The 14,131-nt window shown below is 42.7% G+C and overlaps 1 long non-coding RNA gene across 1 annotated transcript; it reads right to left on the minus strand.

The window, feature by feature from the left end:
- Window positions 1-3,500: 3,500 nt before the first annotated feature.
- Window positions 3,501-10,452, minus strand: LOC117503015. Its single transcript, XR_004558456.1, has 3 exons — window positions 10,325-10,452; window positions 5,264-5,266; window positions 3,501-3,511 (listed from the first exon to the last, which is right to left on the minus strand). It is a non-coding gene; the product is annotated as an uncharacterized LOC117503015 (long non-coding RNA).
- Window positions 10,453-14,131: the final 3,679 nt, after the last annotated feature.

The following is a 14,131-nucleotide window of genomic DNA, read 5'->3' on the forward strand; positions in this document are numbered from 1 at the left end:
ATCCTGATGTATCCCTCATCATTGTACACAGCATACAACATCCAACATCTTTCAAAAATCAGGTGTGACTTGAGTAGGTAGATGTGGAAAACATGCAGGGCAGGTGCCCTCCAGGAAGAGGGTTGGTGACCCCTGCTCAAGGGATACAAAGTATCCATGTAGCTTTTCTTCTTTGCTTATTATCTGATGGTTCGCTTTTTAGTTCTCATGTTCATGCTCTGATCTGGTTCTGTTCATAGTTCTCGGTTTCTGTTTGACCTTTGTTCTCTGTTTTCCCTCACTTCCATTTGTTTGTGTTCTCACTCCACGTCACTGGACCTGCCTCATGTCTTTGTCTCTCACTCTCATTCTGTGGGTTTAGTGTATTCATCCACTCATGCTCTTTACTCTGGCTCACGTGTCTTTGCATCTTACATCACTCCACTTTGTGTTGTCTCCACTGCACTATCTTGCGCCTCCTTCCAGAATGTTCTCCACACCTGTCTAGTTCCTATAATCACCTTACCCTTATTTAAGCAGCTTCAATTCACCACTTCCCTGCCAGTTCGTCATACTTTTTGTCGTCGTTCCAACCCTTCTCACAGCCTTGTTTTGACCAGGTTTGATTGCCTGCCTGTATTTTGACTTTGCTCATTTTTGACCTTGCCTCTGTCTTGCCTTTGAACTCCTCCATGCCGTGTACCTGAAACCTGCTTGTTTTGTTGGACCACGCCTTAGCACTACATCTGGCTGTACCTCCACCTCGCTGACTGATACACTGTGTACCGAATCCTTGCTAGTCCTACGTTCTGTCTGTGAGTCAGGATTTGTGTCCAACCATCTTCTGTGCCACGCCACCTCGCATCATGACAGAACGAACTGGCCAGAACAGGACACAGCAGAGTCAGAGTCTGATATGCACTTGAACATGAATGCTGTCAAGGAGATTTTTTCTGACTTAAGGTTTTTACACACTTGTGTTCGCCACACCTACTCTCCGAGGGAAAAGTTTGATTACCTAGATCAAGCTTGAGAGTTAGTTGAAGCCAACACTTGGTTATATAACTTCTACCCCGAGTTGGAAGACCTGGACAATCTTTTTACTGAGGAGAGGCTTCCTGACTGGGTTAAGCAACCGGAATGGCACCGTCTATTACTCCGCCTTCTGATGACCACGCTGACTGGACTGACCTGGATGAGGATTCATCATCAGAGACAGATGAGTCAGTATTTCAGGACATGGTGGCATGTCTCTTTAAGATCCAAGACTTATTTTTTGAGTTCAGAGACAGACCAGATAGACAGAGCAGACAATGTGTTTTCTCTGCGCTGGATCAAGTTTTGCAAGCTGAGCCTTGTTTGCTTACTGCCTTTCCAGAACTTGCTGACATTAAGTCACTGTTCAAGCAAGGTCAGATCCCCCCATGTGTTGCAGATCCCATGGATTTCCTGGTGGAATCTGAGATCTACAATGCCTGCCTCGACACACCCCGCACAATAACCCTATCTGCCACAGCTGTCATGCCTACTCAGCTATTCACACCAATCACACCCAGTCTGCCACCAGTACCATCTCCTCGGCATTTATCAACACAGAGGCCATTTGAGCAGAATTTGCCAGGAGGGCCGACTCCGCAGCCGTGCGCCACACCAGTTCTGGCCATGCCCCGTGGGCTCCCTGTGCCGGCACCCCGAAAGCTTTGTGTGCCTTGGCAACTGCTCATGGCTTCTACACTCACCACGTCTAAGGAAGAGGAAGTTTTTTCGATGCCTGACTCCCCTGTGAAGGCCACGCCTCCCAAGAAGCTCGCAGGGCCATCGGGAAAGCTGACATCACCACGGTGCTCAGCGACACCCACACTCTCAGCGCGCACACTTCAGATTTAAGTGGAGCTGCTCATACTTCCGGGGTCACCATTAGAGCTACCTGAACCTTCTGGTTCCCCTACAGAAGTTCCAATGCACTCTCCGATTCAGTCATCTGAAACGCCCGCCGAAGATGTTTCGGTACGGCCATCTCCACCGTCATCAGCTGCAGAGATTGAAGCCGTACCAGCACGTCCGCCTCCACCGTCATCAGATGCGCAGACCGAAGCCGTACCGGCACGTCTGCCTCCATTGTCTTTAACAGTGCAAACAGCCTTGTTTTGACCAGGTTTGATTGCTTGCCTGTATTTTGACTTTGCTCATTTTTGACCTTGCCTCTGTCTTGCCTTTGAACTCCTCCATGCCGTGTACCTGAAACCTGCTTGTTTTGTCAGACCACGCCTTAGCACTACGTCTGTCTGTAACTCCGTCTCGCTGACTGATACACTGTGTACTGAATCCTTGCTAGTATTTTTGATAAAGCCTTTTCTACTAACCCTACGTTCTGTCTGTGAGTCAGCATTTGTGTCCAACCATCTTCTGTGCCACGCCACCTCGCATCATGACAATGGTGTTGTAACCTACCTATGACTGTCCAGTGTTTAACACATCATTTCTCATTGGGAAAGCAAATGTAGCATCCTTGAGGAAGATAATTCCAAGATTTGAATTCAATTCAGCTGTTTTTGCAGTTCATGTTGAGAGAAAGTTGAAGAAAGAACTACATGTCCCTTTAATGAAATCAGTATTCTGGACAGACAACTTTTTTGTCTTAAAATATATCAAAAACAACATAAAGAGATTCCAGATATCCATTGCTTGCCATATTGGAGTCATCAGAGAGTTAATTGATGTTAATCAGTGGAGACATATAAAAATGAGTGGGAGAGAAAGTTGGATGATGAGCAGAGAGTGAATCAGGAAGTGTGACGATTTAGTAAGGATAAAGTGAGGACAGCTATGAGGAGGATGAAGAGTGGAAAGGCAGTTGGGCCAGATGACATACCAATGGAGACATGGAGATGTTTAGGAGAGATGGCAGCTGAGGTTTTTTTATCCACTCTTTAATAAAATCTTGGAAAGTGATTCCTGAGGAATGTGTACTGGTAGATGTGTACTGGTATTGATTTTTGAGAATAAAAGTGATGAGCAGATTTGTAGTAACTACATAAGCTTAAATGTGATCAGCCACAGCATGAAGTTATGCGAAAGAGTAGTGGAAGCTCGGCTTAGAAGAGAATTGAAGATCTGTGAGCGTCAGTATTGATTCAGACTGAGATAAAACACAACAGATTCAGTGTTTGCTTTGAGAGCGAAACCAAGTTGGATCTTCATGCTAATCAAGTTAATCAACTCCAATAAGCATCATTTTTACTCGAGATGAAGTGGGACCAAATGGAGTAAATTTTACTCTGCAAGATTTACTGCATACTGATTGTGTTTTCTCTCATCTATTTGTCATTTCACCACCAAATCCTCTTTGTCTTCCTTATGCTGTCCAGATGTCATACCAAGCATGGTCCCGACGATCATACACAACAGATCGCAAATATATGGGGTGCCTTGTTTGCACTTGTTTACTGGGCAAATTTGTGTTTACCATTTTTGCAGCCCATGCATACCATTGTGACAACTGGCCATGGAACAATGTGGACCTGGCATGCTACTTTAACACTGCTTAAAGCTGCTGTTTTAACTTTAAGAGCAGGATATAAATAGATCACATAGACACAAACTCAAGTAATGTGGCTTTATTTACTAAAGTGCATAATCATGAACTGTGACTGGAATATTTGACACGTCACGTGCATGTGTGTTGATAATGGTGAGTTGGTTTATTATGCTCTTCCCTCCTACAATCTCTTACAATCTCCAGTCTCTTTCAGGTTGCAAGTCTTGCAAAGGACATAGTCGCCCTATGGGTACCTCCCCCCCACTCAAATACACCACATAATGCTCTTCCTTCATCCAACAATATGTATTCACCATGCCATTTCCATGTTTTGCTCTGCAACAGACGTCGCATCCTGTCCAGGGTGTACCCCACCTCGCGCCCTACGACTACTAGGATAGTCTCCAGCCCCCTGTGACCCTTAATTGGAGTAAGCAGGTATGGAAAAAGGATGGATGGATGGATTTACATTTTCTTTTGTAAAATCCACAATCATGTGCTGGGGATGCACAATGTTGGATTTTTGCTGCTATTCAATATGCCGATATTTTCAAACTTGTTTAGGATACAGATGCCAAAACTGGTATATAAACACGAGGGGGTCATTCATTTCATTGAAGAGCGACATGTATATCCTGAACTACAGTTGACCCACAAAGTAAAAAAAACAGTAAATTTAATCATTTTTACAGCAGTTCTCCGTTTTATTTTAGTTGGATACAAAACTGTGGAAATATAGCAGCTATCTGAAAATTAATATGCCTATCTTGGCAAATTACTTATTTTCTTTTAATTTTAATGTATAAATTGCTATATTATTTTTTCTTGCATTCTTAAAGTTATATGGTCATTCAAATTTCACAAACCAGACAAAATTTAGCTTCTGCTGAAATCCCAGCATTATAATGTAGATTTATTTTTAAAGCATGTTGCAAAGTTACAGCTGATTTTAATGAAGAGTACAATTCTATTTCATTCCTACTGACCGCCAGAGGGCGGTGCTTAGCACCTGGATAACTTGCCGCTTCGCAACGATACATCGAGGAGCTCCACCGATATTGGGCAGACCCCAAATCATCGACCCATCTATCGCAGGACTGCAGAGCCCTTAGCTCTGTGTGATTCGGCTCAGTATGGTCTGAACCATATGTCCTCCGTTGACAGCATTATTGCAAAACCTGGTTGTGGCTCCGGATGATGCTGCTCGGCCGGATGGCCACTGCCCATTACCTCAGTGTAGGGTCACTGATGACCTCCTCACCAAGAGCTATGACATAGCTGCTCCCATTGGTCACCTAGGCAACTCACTGTCCCATTTAGCCCTTGCCCTCTCAAAGTCTTTGAGGGAGGCAGAGGTTGATGATGCTACTCAAAGTCTTAGTGATGCCTCACTCCAAACTTTTGCTTATATGTCCAGAGAGCTTGGCAGACCCTTACCATTACTAGACATCAGGTGTGGCTTGCGCAGTCCCCCCTATACGAATCCTGCAGAGGTACACTCCGTTCACTGTCGGCTCTTCCAGGCCAAGTATTTGGACCTGCGGCCGAACAAACTTTGGAGCGTGCTGTTGAGGCTAGGAAATCTCACACGTTCAAGGGGCTGTGACATTGTCTTTTGGTTTAGTGCTCTGGTTGATGGGCAAACTGACTGCAATGTCGCTAGTGGTACCTTTGGGACTTCTGTTCTTGTGTCCCCTACAGATTTGGATCAACAATCTAGGCCTCAACTCAAAGATGCATCACCACAGGCTTGTACGACTCTCCAGTCAGTGCCTTCTGCACCTCAGACCCTGGGGGAACATAGACTTCATCTGCAAGTGTGTTACTCTAGGCTCCATCTCTTCTTGTCGAGAAGTGGTTGTTACAGATGCGTCATTCAAAGGTTGGGGGACTGTGTGTAATCACAGGATGGTGAGGGGTGTCTGGAGTCCTCAGGAGAGACTTCAACACATAAACATGCTGGAGCTTCGCGCTGTGCGACTGGCTCTCAAGCATTTCCTCCCGGCCCTGAGAGGAAGACATGTTCTTGTCCGGTTGGATAACACATCTACAGTCTACCACATAAACCATCAGGGGGGCACCAGGTCCAATCACTCACTGGCAGAAGCTCGGAGGCTTCTTCAATAGGCGTTGCCTCACCTTCAGTGTGTCAGAGCAGTTCATCTGTTTTTAAATGAGTACTTATTCGAAAATTTTATTTACAAATTGTAACAGAAGCATCAAATTAACATTTGATACCAAAGGTTTCCCACTTTGTCTCTTGTTTTCCACACAGCTCAATAACTGATGACATGTCCAATCCACACTCCTCTTCTTTGGATTACAGCTGTAACACGCACATTGAAGTTTGTGATGACATTGCCACACATTGCGAGAGGGATTCTCTGAATTTCTTTTTCATTTTCAGGAATTGATATTCCTGAAAATGAAAAAGAAATCTTTGTTATTTTGGAAATTGTACGAATTAAAAAAGTGGCAAGTTTTGGCCCACCCTGTATGTGTGTGTGTGTGTGTATATATATATATATATATATATATATATATATATATATATATATATATATATATATATATATATATATATATATATATATATATATATATAATACAGTTGTATGCAAGAGTTTGGGCACTCCTGATAATTTTTGTGATTTTCCTTTATAAATCATTGATTGTCTGGATCACAAATTTCAGTTAAACAGTGAAGTGAAATGAAGTTTCTAGTATTTACAGAAAGTGTGCAATAATTATTTAAACAAAATTAGGCAGATGCATAGATTTGGGAACCCTTGTCATTTTATTGATTTGAATACATTTAGCACTAATTATTGTAACACAAAATTGATTTGGTAAGCTCATTGACCCTTGACCTCCTTACACACGTGAATCCAATCATGAGAAAGGGTATTTAAGGTGGCCATTTGCAAATGTTTCCCCTCTTTGCATCTCTTCTAATGAGTGGCAACATGGGAGCCTCTAAACAACTCTCAAACGACCTGAAAACAAAGATTGTTCAACATCATGGTCTAGGGAAAGGATATAAAACAAAGCTATCTCAGAGATTTCGGCTGTCAGTTTCCACTGTGAGAAACATAGTGAGGAAATGGAAGACCGCAGGCACAGTACTAGTTAAGGCCTGAAGTGGAAGGCCAAGAAAAATCTCAGATAAGCTGAAGCAAAGGATAGTGAGAACAGTCATAGTCAACCCACAGACCTGCTCCAAAGACCTGCAACATGATCTTGCTGCAGATAGTGTCTCTGTGCATCGTTCAACTATACAGCACACATGCTATACAGCACTATACAGCACAGATGCTGTATGATGCTGTAATGCAGAGGAAGACTTTTCTGCGTACACACAACAAACAGAGTCACTTGAGGTATGCTAAAGCACATTTGGACAAGTCAGCTTCATTTTGGAATAAGGTGCTGTGGACCGATGAAACTAAAATTGAGTTATTTGTATATAACAAGGGGCAGTATGCATGGCTGAAAAAGAACACAGCATTCCAAGAAAAACACTCGCTACCTACAGTAAATTTTGGAGGTGGTTCCATCATGCTGTGGGGCTGTGTGGCCAGTGCAGGTACTGGGAATCTTGTTAAAGTTGAGGGTCACATGGATTCCAGTCAATATCAGCAGATTATTGAGAACAATATTCAAGAATCAGTGACAAAGCTGAAGTTGCATCAGGGCTGGATCTTTCAACAAGACAACGACCCAAAACACTGCTCAAAATCTACTCAGGCATTCATGCAGAGGAACAAGTACAATGTTCTGGAATGGCCATCTCAGTCCCCAGACCTGAATATTAGGGGTGTCGGAAAAAATCGATTCACGTCTGAATCGCGATTCTTATTTATTACGATTCTGAATCAATCCAAAATGTCCAAGAATCGATTTTTAAAAAGCATTTTATTAAACATTTCCTTGCTTACTCGCTGCGTGTACTGTTTGTCAGGCAACGGCGTCCGTACTACAGCATCTCCACGAGGGGCAGGGGGGTCCGGCGTGCTTCAAACATTTGTGACGAAGAGCTAATTCAGCCAGTACCGTCTTTGCTGAAGGCAAATGTTTGGACGCATTTTGGATTTTATTATTTGCTGCATAAGAAGGACCTTGACATGACTTATGCAGTGTGCAAAATCTGCAAAATGAAAGTTAAGTACTTCGGAAACACTTCAAATCCACAAGCCCACATGTTATGTCATCACCCAGACTACTGACCAGCGCTTCGCTAAACTGCCAGTCAACTCTGAACAAGCAAACCAGATAAGTAAATTTACATCTTTAGAATCACTTGATTAATCTTGTAAAGCTGCATTTTCTTAAACATAAACATTTTTTAAGTAATATAGCTATTTCTCAGAGCTCTTTGAATTGAAAATCGATTCTGAATCGAATCGTCACCCCAAGAATTGGAATCGAATTGAATCGTGAGTTGTTGTACAATTCACATCCCTACTGAATATTATTGAAAATCTATGGTGTGATTTTAAGCGGGCTGTCCATGCTCGGAAATCAACAAACCTGACTGAACTGGAGATGTTTTGTAAAGAAGAATGGTCCAAAATACCTTCAACCAAAATCCAGACTCTCATTGGAAGCTATAGGAAGCGTTTAGAGGCTGCAAAAGGAGGATCTACTAAATATTGATGTATTTTTCTGTTGGGGTGCCCAAATTTATACACCTGCCTAATTTTGTTTAAAGAATTATTGCACACTTTCTGTAAATCCTATAAAGTTCATTTCACTTCTCAAAAATCACTGTTTGTCTGCTATATGATATATTTAGCTGAAACTGCTGATCCAAACAACCAATGATTTATAATGGAAAACCATGGAAATCATCAGGGGTGCCAAAAACTTTTCATACAACTGTAGATATACATTTTTTTTAAAAAATCGATCTTTGGATGTGTGAATCGATCTGTGGGAATTAAAATGAGGATCAATTTAAAATCAGTAAATCGATCTTTTCAGCCCAGCACTATTAAAAACCTGTGTGTTTACAGTGCTTCTCTGTAAACCCTTGAATGAAAATAGATCAAAATGACCCCCTCCCCCCACACACACACTCTGAATTTGGATAATCCTAATGTTAACTTATTGTTTATTATTGTATTGCTACCATTAATATGATCTTTTTTAAACACCGTCTTACTCACTGTGATGGTCTGCTTGTAGATACAAACACATAATGTGACAAACAACATTTAATTCTGCCCCTCTGTATCATTTACAAATGATACATTTGTGATTACTTGATTCAGGTTCACAAATTCACTCATGAAAAAGCTGGATGAGATCTATATATATATATATATATATATATATATATATATATATATATATATATATGTGTGTGTGTGTGTGTGTGTGTGTGTGTGTGTGTGTGTATCTGCAGATGTGGAGCTCCATCTAGTTTGTACAATAATTTCACTTTGTTTACTTACACACACACACACACACACACACACACACACACACACACACACACACACACACACACACACACATGCACACACAAAGAATATCGATTTATCAAGGAAATTGATGTATATTTGTTATTTCTGTTTTGGTGTTTGGTGTTGCGGTCATATTAACTTGAAACTCCATCCAGTTTTTGTTTCTTTCCTCCAACATTCCTGATAGAGCAGCTCAAGTAAACTGTTTATCAGAATAATGACGAGTGAGAAAACCATGACAAATTGGATAATGAAACATGGTGAAATCTATGGAAAATTGGAAGTACACAGAAAGTCAAAATGTGGATCCAGATCTCTCTCTCTCTCTCTCTCTCTCTCTCTCTCTCTCTCTCTCCCCCACATTCTTAATACCTCAATATTATCCCTTTCCTTTACATATATATATTTTGGCTTTCATGTTTACCATACAACAGAAATTGGAATTTCTCATTGCTTCCTTACACCCGCTATGCTACTAATTGCCACTATTGCTACTTTTATTACAATCGCTGGCACAAATGCTATTGCAACCACTACTGTAATAAACCATCCATCCATACATCCATCCATTTTGTTACACTTTATCAGGAGTCGGGTCGCGGGGGCAGCAGCACAAGCGAAGCCGCCCAGACCTCCCGATCCACACACATCTCCCCCAGCTCCTCTGGGGGAACCCTGAAGCGTTCCCAAGCCAGCCGAGAGAAGTAGTCCCTCCAGCGTGTCCTGGGTCTTCCCCAGGGCCTCCTCCCAGTGGGACATGCCCGGAACACCTCTCCAGTGAGGCATCCGGAGAGCAACCAGAAAAGATGCCCGAGCCACCTTAGTTGGCTCTTTTCGATGTGGAGGAGCAGCGGTTCGACTCCGAGCTCCTCCTGAGTGAATGAGCTCTTCACCCTATCTCTGAGGGAGCGCCCAGCCACCCTGCGGAGGAAACTCATCTCGGCCGCTTGTACTCGGAATCTTGTTCTTTCCGTCATGAGCCAAATCTCATGACCATAGGTGAGGGTCGGAATGTAGATCGATCGGTAAATTGAGAGCTTTGCCCCCCTACTCAGCTCTCTCTTCACCACGACGGCCCGATAATAAACCACCACTGAAGTAACTGCTGTAACAAAAAACATTTATAATGTTTGTTTTTAGCCTTGGGTTTAACCTATAAAGACTGAATTTAAAGAGTTAAAGAGGATAGACCAACATGAAGACCAGAGAGCTGTCTATGCAAGAAAAGCAAGTTGTGAAAATAAGGAAAATCAATCAGAGCTATTGGACAAACATTGTGCATAGTCAGCACAACAATTTGGAATATCATAAAAAGAAAGAAACTACTGCTGTATTGAACAAAAGGCATCAAACAGGTCGGCCAAGGAAAACAACAGCAGTTGATGACAGAAATACTGCGAGAGCTGTGAAGAAAACCCCAAAAACATCAGTAAGTGACAACACCATCAACCTCCACAGTGCAGGGGTCAGTGTTGTATAGTAACGAAGTAAAAATACTTCACTACTGTACTTAAGTACAGTAGTGACACCCTCTCTACTTTTAAGATTAGGCTTAAAACTTTCCTTTTTGCTAAAGCTTATAGTTAGGGCTGGATCAGGTGACCCTAAACCACCCCTTAGTTATGCTGCTATAGACGTAGACTGCTGGGGGGTTCCCATGATGCACTGTTTCTTTCTCCTTTTGCTCTGTATGCACCACTCTGCATTTAATCATTAGTGATCGATCTCTGCTCCCCTCCACAGCATGTCTTTTTCCTGGTTCTCTCCCTCAGCCCCAACCAGTCCCAGCAGAAGACTGCCCCTCCCTGAGCCTGGTTCTGCTGGAGGTTTCTTCCTGTTAAAAGGGAGTTTTTCCTTCCCACTGTAGCCAAGTGCTTGCTCACAGTTTTGACCGTTGGGGTTTTTCTGTAATTATTGTATGGCTTTTGCCTTACAATATAAAGCGCCTTGGGGCAACTGTTTGTTGTGATTTGGCGCTATATAAAAAAAAATTGATTGATTGATTAAGTATGTTTTGGGAGACATTGTACTTGAGTTTTTTAAATTCAGCTTACTTTCACTTTTACTTCACTACATTTTCGACCTTAATTGCATACTTCTACTCCGATGCATTTTCTATTCGCCATGCGTTACCCGTTACCAAAAAAAAAAAACCACACACGAAAAAAGTAGTGTTTTCACCCAGAGACACCACTGATTACTAGTGACTGCAACGAAGTCAGGCCGATTTGCCATGGGGCATGTCCCGTAGGCTTTTTTGCAGTTGCACACTTGGGTGTTTGTCAGGAAAATGATCATTTCTCTACATTGATTACAGACCTGCAGCGGGTCTGTAATCAACTTTTCTGCAGCGTGGCTTTGCTTTGAACCTTGAACCAATCGAAGCAGTGATTCGCAGGTCGAAGCAGTGCTTTGATCTATGATTAGTGGATTGATTGTTTTATTTCGCTTTTTCCTACGTTTTCCCCACTAAAACCCTGAAGAGCATATGTCTGTGAGTAATATTTAATATTTTAATGTTAAACTGACCTGTTATGGTCTTCAGAAACAGTTGATAGATGTATTTTATAACTTAAAAACAGGACCGGTGCTAACGCGTTAGCATGTCTATGGCATTTTCAATGTTAAAGTTAGCATTAAGCTGTTCACATCAGCACGTTTGTGTTGATTTGTTTTCTGTATAATTTTTATTAATATATTATAGCAACAACAATAATAGTCTACATAATAGACAATAATAGTCAATAATAATAGACTAATAATAACTCAGCCACATGGGGTGTGCAGCCAGTACATTCTGAGTGCCGGCCCCAAGCCCGGATAAATGAGGAGGGTTGCGTCAGGAAGGGCATCCTGCGTAAAACAAGCCAACCCAACTATGCAGACTCAGAATCGAATTCCCATACCGGATCGGTCGCGGTCCGGGTTAACAACGTCCGCCACCGGTGCTATTGCCCAACAGGGTGCCGGTGGAAATTGGGCTACTGCTGGGCGAAGACGACGAAGAAGAGGAGGAAAACGTTGCCACAAACAGCGGGAGAAGAAGAAAACTAGAAGGGTGGAAATGAGAGTGGGGACTTTGAATGTTGGTAGTATGACTGGTAAAGGGAGAGAGCTGGCTGATATGATGGAGAGGAGAAAGGTAGACATATTGTGTGTGCAAGAGACCAAGTGGAAGGGAAGTAAGAGCAGGAGCATCGGCGGTGGATACAAGTTGTTGTACCATGGTGAGGACAGGAAGAGAAATGGTGTTGGGGTCATTTTAAAGGAAGAGTATGTTAAAAGTGTGTTGGAGGTTAAGCAAGTGTCTAACAAGGTGATGAGTGTGAAGTTGGAAATTGAAGGGGTGATGATGAATATCATCAGTGCATATGCCCCATAGGTAGGTTGTGAGATGAAGGAGAAAGAAGATTTCTAGAGTGTGTTAGATGAGGTGGTGGAGAGTGTGCCCAAGCATGAAAGAGTGGTGATAGGAGCAGACTTCAATGGGCATGTTGGTGAAGGGAACAGAGGTGATGAGGAAGTAATGGGTAGATATGGTATCAAGGATAGGAATGGGGAAGGACAGATGGTAGTTGATTTTGCAAAAAGGATGGAAATGGCTGTGGTGAATACCTACTTTAAGAAAAGGGAGGAGCACAGGGTAACATATAAGAGTGGAGGAAGGTACACACAGGTGGACTACATTCTTTATAGGAGATGCAAGCTAAAAGAAATCACAGACTGTAAGGTGGTAGCAGGAGAGAGTGTCACTAGACAGCATAGGATGGTTGTTTGTGGGATGACTTTAGAGGTAAAGAAGAAGAAGAGAGTGAGAGCTCAACAAAGGATCAGATGGTGGAAGCTGAAGGAGGAAGACTGTTGTGTGAAATTTAGCGAGCAGGTGAGAGAAGCACTAGTTGGAGGGGAAGCAATTTTGGACAACTGGAAAAGTACTGCAGATGTGGTGAGGGAGACAGCTAGGGCAGTACTGGGTATGACATCTGGACAGTGGAAGGAAGACAAGGAGACTTGGTAGTGGAATGAAGAGGTCCAGGAAAGCATAAGGAGAAAGAGGTTGGCGAAAAAGTTTTGGGATAGTCGGAGAGATGAAGAAAGTAGACAGGAGTACAAGGAGATGCGGTGTAAGGCGAGAAGTGGCAAAAGCAAAGGAAAAGGCATATTGCGAGCTGTACAAGAAGTTGAATAGTAAGGAAGGAGAAAAGGACTTGTACCGATTGGCCAGACAAAGGGACAGAGGTGGAAAGGATGTGCAGCAGGTTAGGGTAGTAAAAGATGCACATGGTAATGTGCTGACAAGTGAGGAGTGTGTGCTGAGAAGGTGGAGGGAATATTTTGAAGAGTTGATGAATAAAGAAAATGAGTGAGAGAAAAGGCTGGATGACGTGGTGAGAGTAAATCAGGAAGTAAAAGAGATTAGCAAGGACGAAGTGAGGGCTGCTATGAAGAGGATGAAGAGTGGAAAGGCAGTTGGTCCAGATGACATTCCAATGGAGGCATGGAAATGTCTAGGAGAGATGGCAGTAGAGTTTCTAACCAGATTGTTTAATAAAATCTTGGAAAGTGAGAGGATGCCTGAGGAGTGGAGACGAAGTGTGCTGGTTCCTATTTTCAAGAACAAGGGTGATGTGCAGAGCTGCAGTAACTACAGAGACATAAAGCTGATCAGCCACAGCATGAAGTTATGGGAAAGAGTAGTAGAAGCTAGGCTTAGAAAACAGGTGAAGATCTGTGAGCAGCAATATGGTTTCATGCCGAGAAAGAGCACTACAGATGCAATGTTTGCTCTGAGAATACTGTTGGAAAAGTACAGAGAAGGACAGAAAGAGTTACATTGTGTGTTTGTGGACTTAGAAAAAGCTTATGATAGGGTGCCAAGAGAAGAGTTGTGGCATTGTATGAGGAAGTCTGGAGTGGCAGAGAAGTATGTTAGGGTAGTGCAGGACATGTACAAGAATAGTGTGACAGCGGTGAGATGCGCAGTCGGAATGACAGACTCATTCAAGGTGGAGGTGGGATTACACCAAGGATCAGCTCTGAGTCCTTTCTTGTTTGCAGTGGTGATGGACAGGTTGACAGATGAGATCAGATAGGAGTCCCCATGGACTATGATGTTTGCAGATGACATTGTGATCTGTAGTGAGAG

This window comes from Thalassophryne amazonica, chromosome 2 (assembly GCF_902500255.1).
Source record: "Thalassophryne amazonica chromosome 2, fThaAma1.1, whole genome shotgun sequence".
Classification (NCBI taxonomy): Eukaryota; Metazoa; Chordata; class Actinopteri; order Batrachoidiformes; family Batrachoididae; genus Thalassophryne; species Thalassophryne amazonica.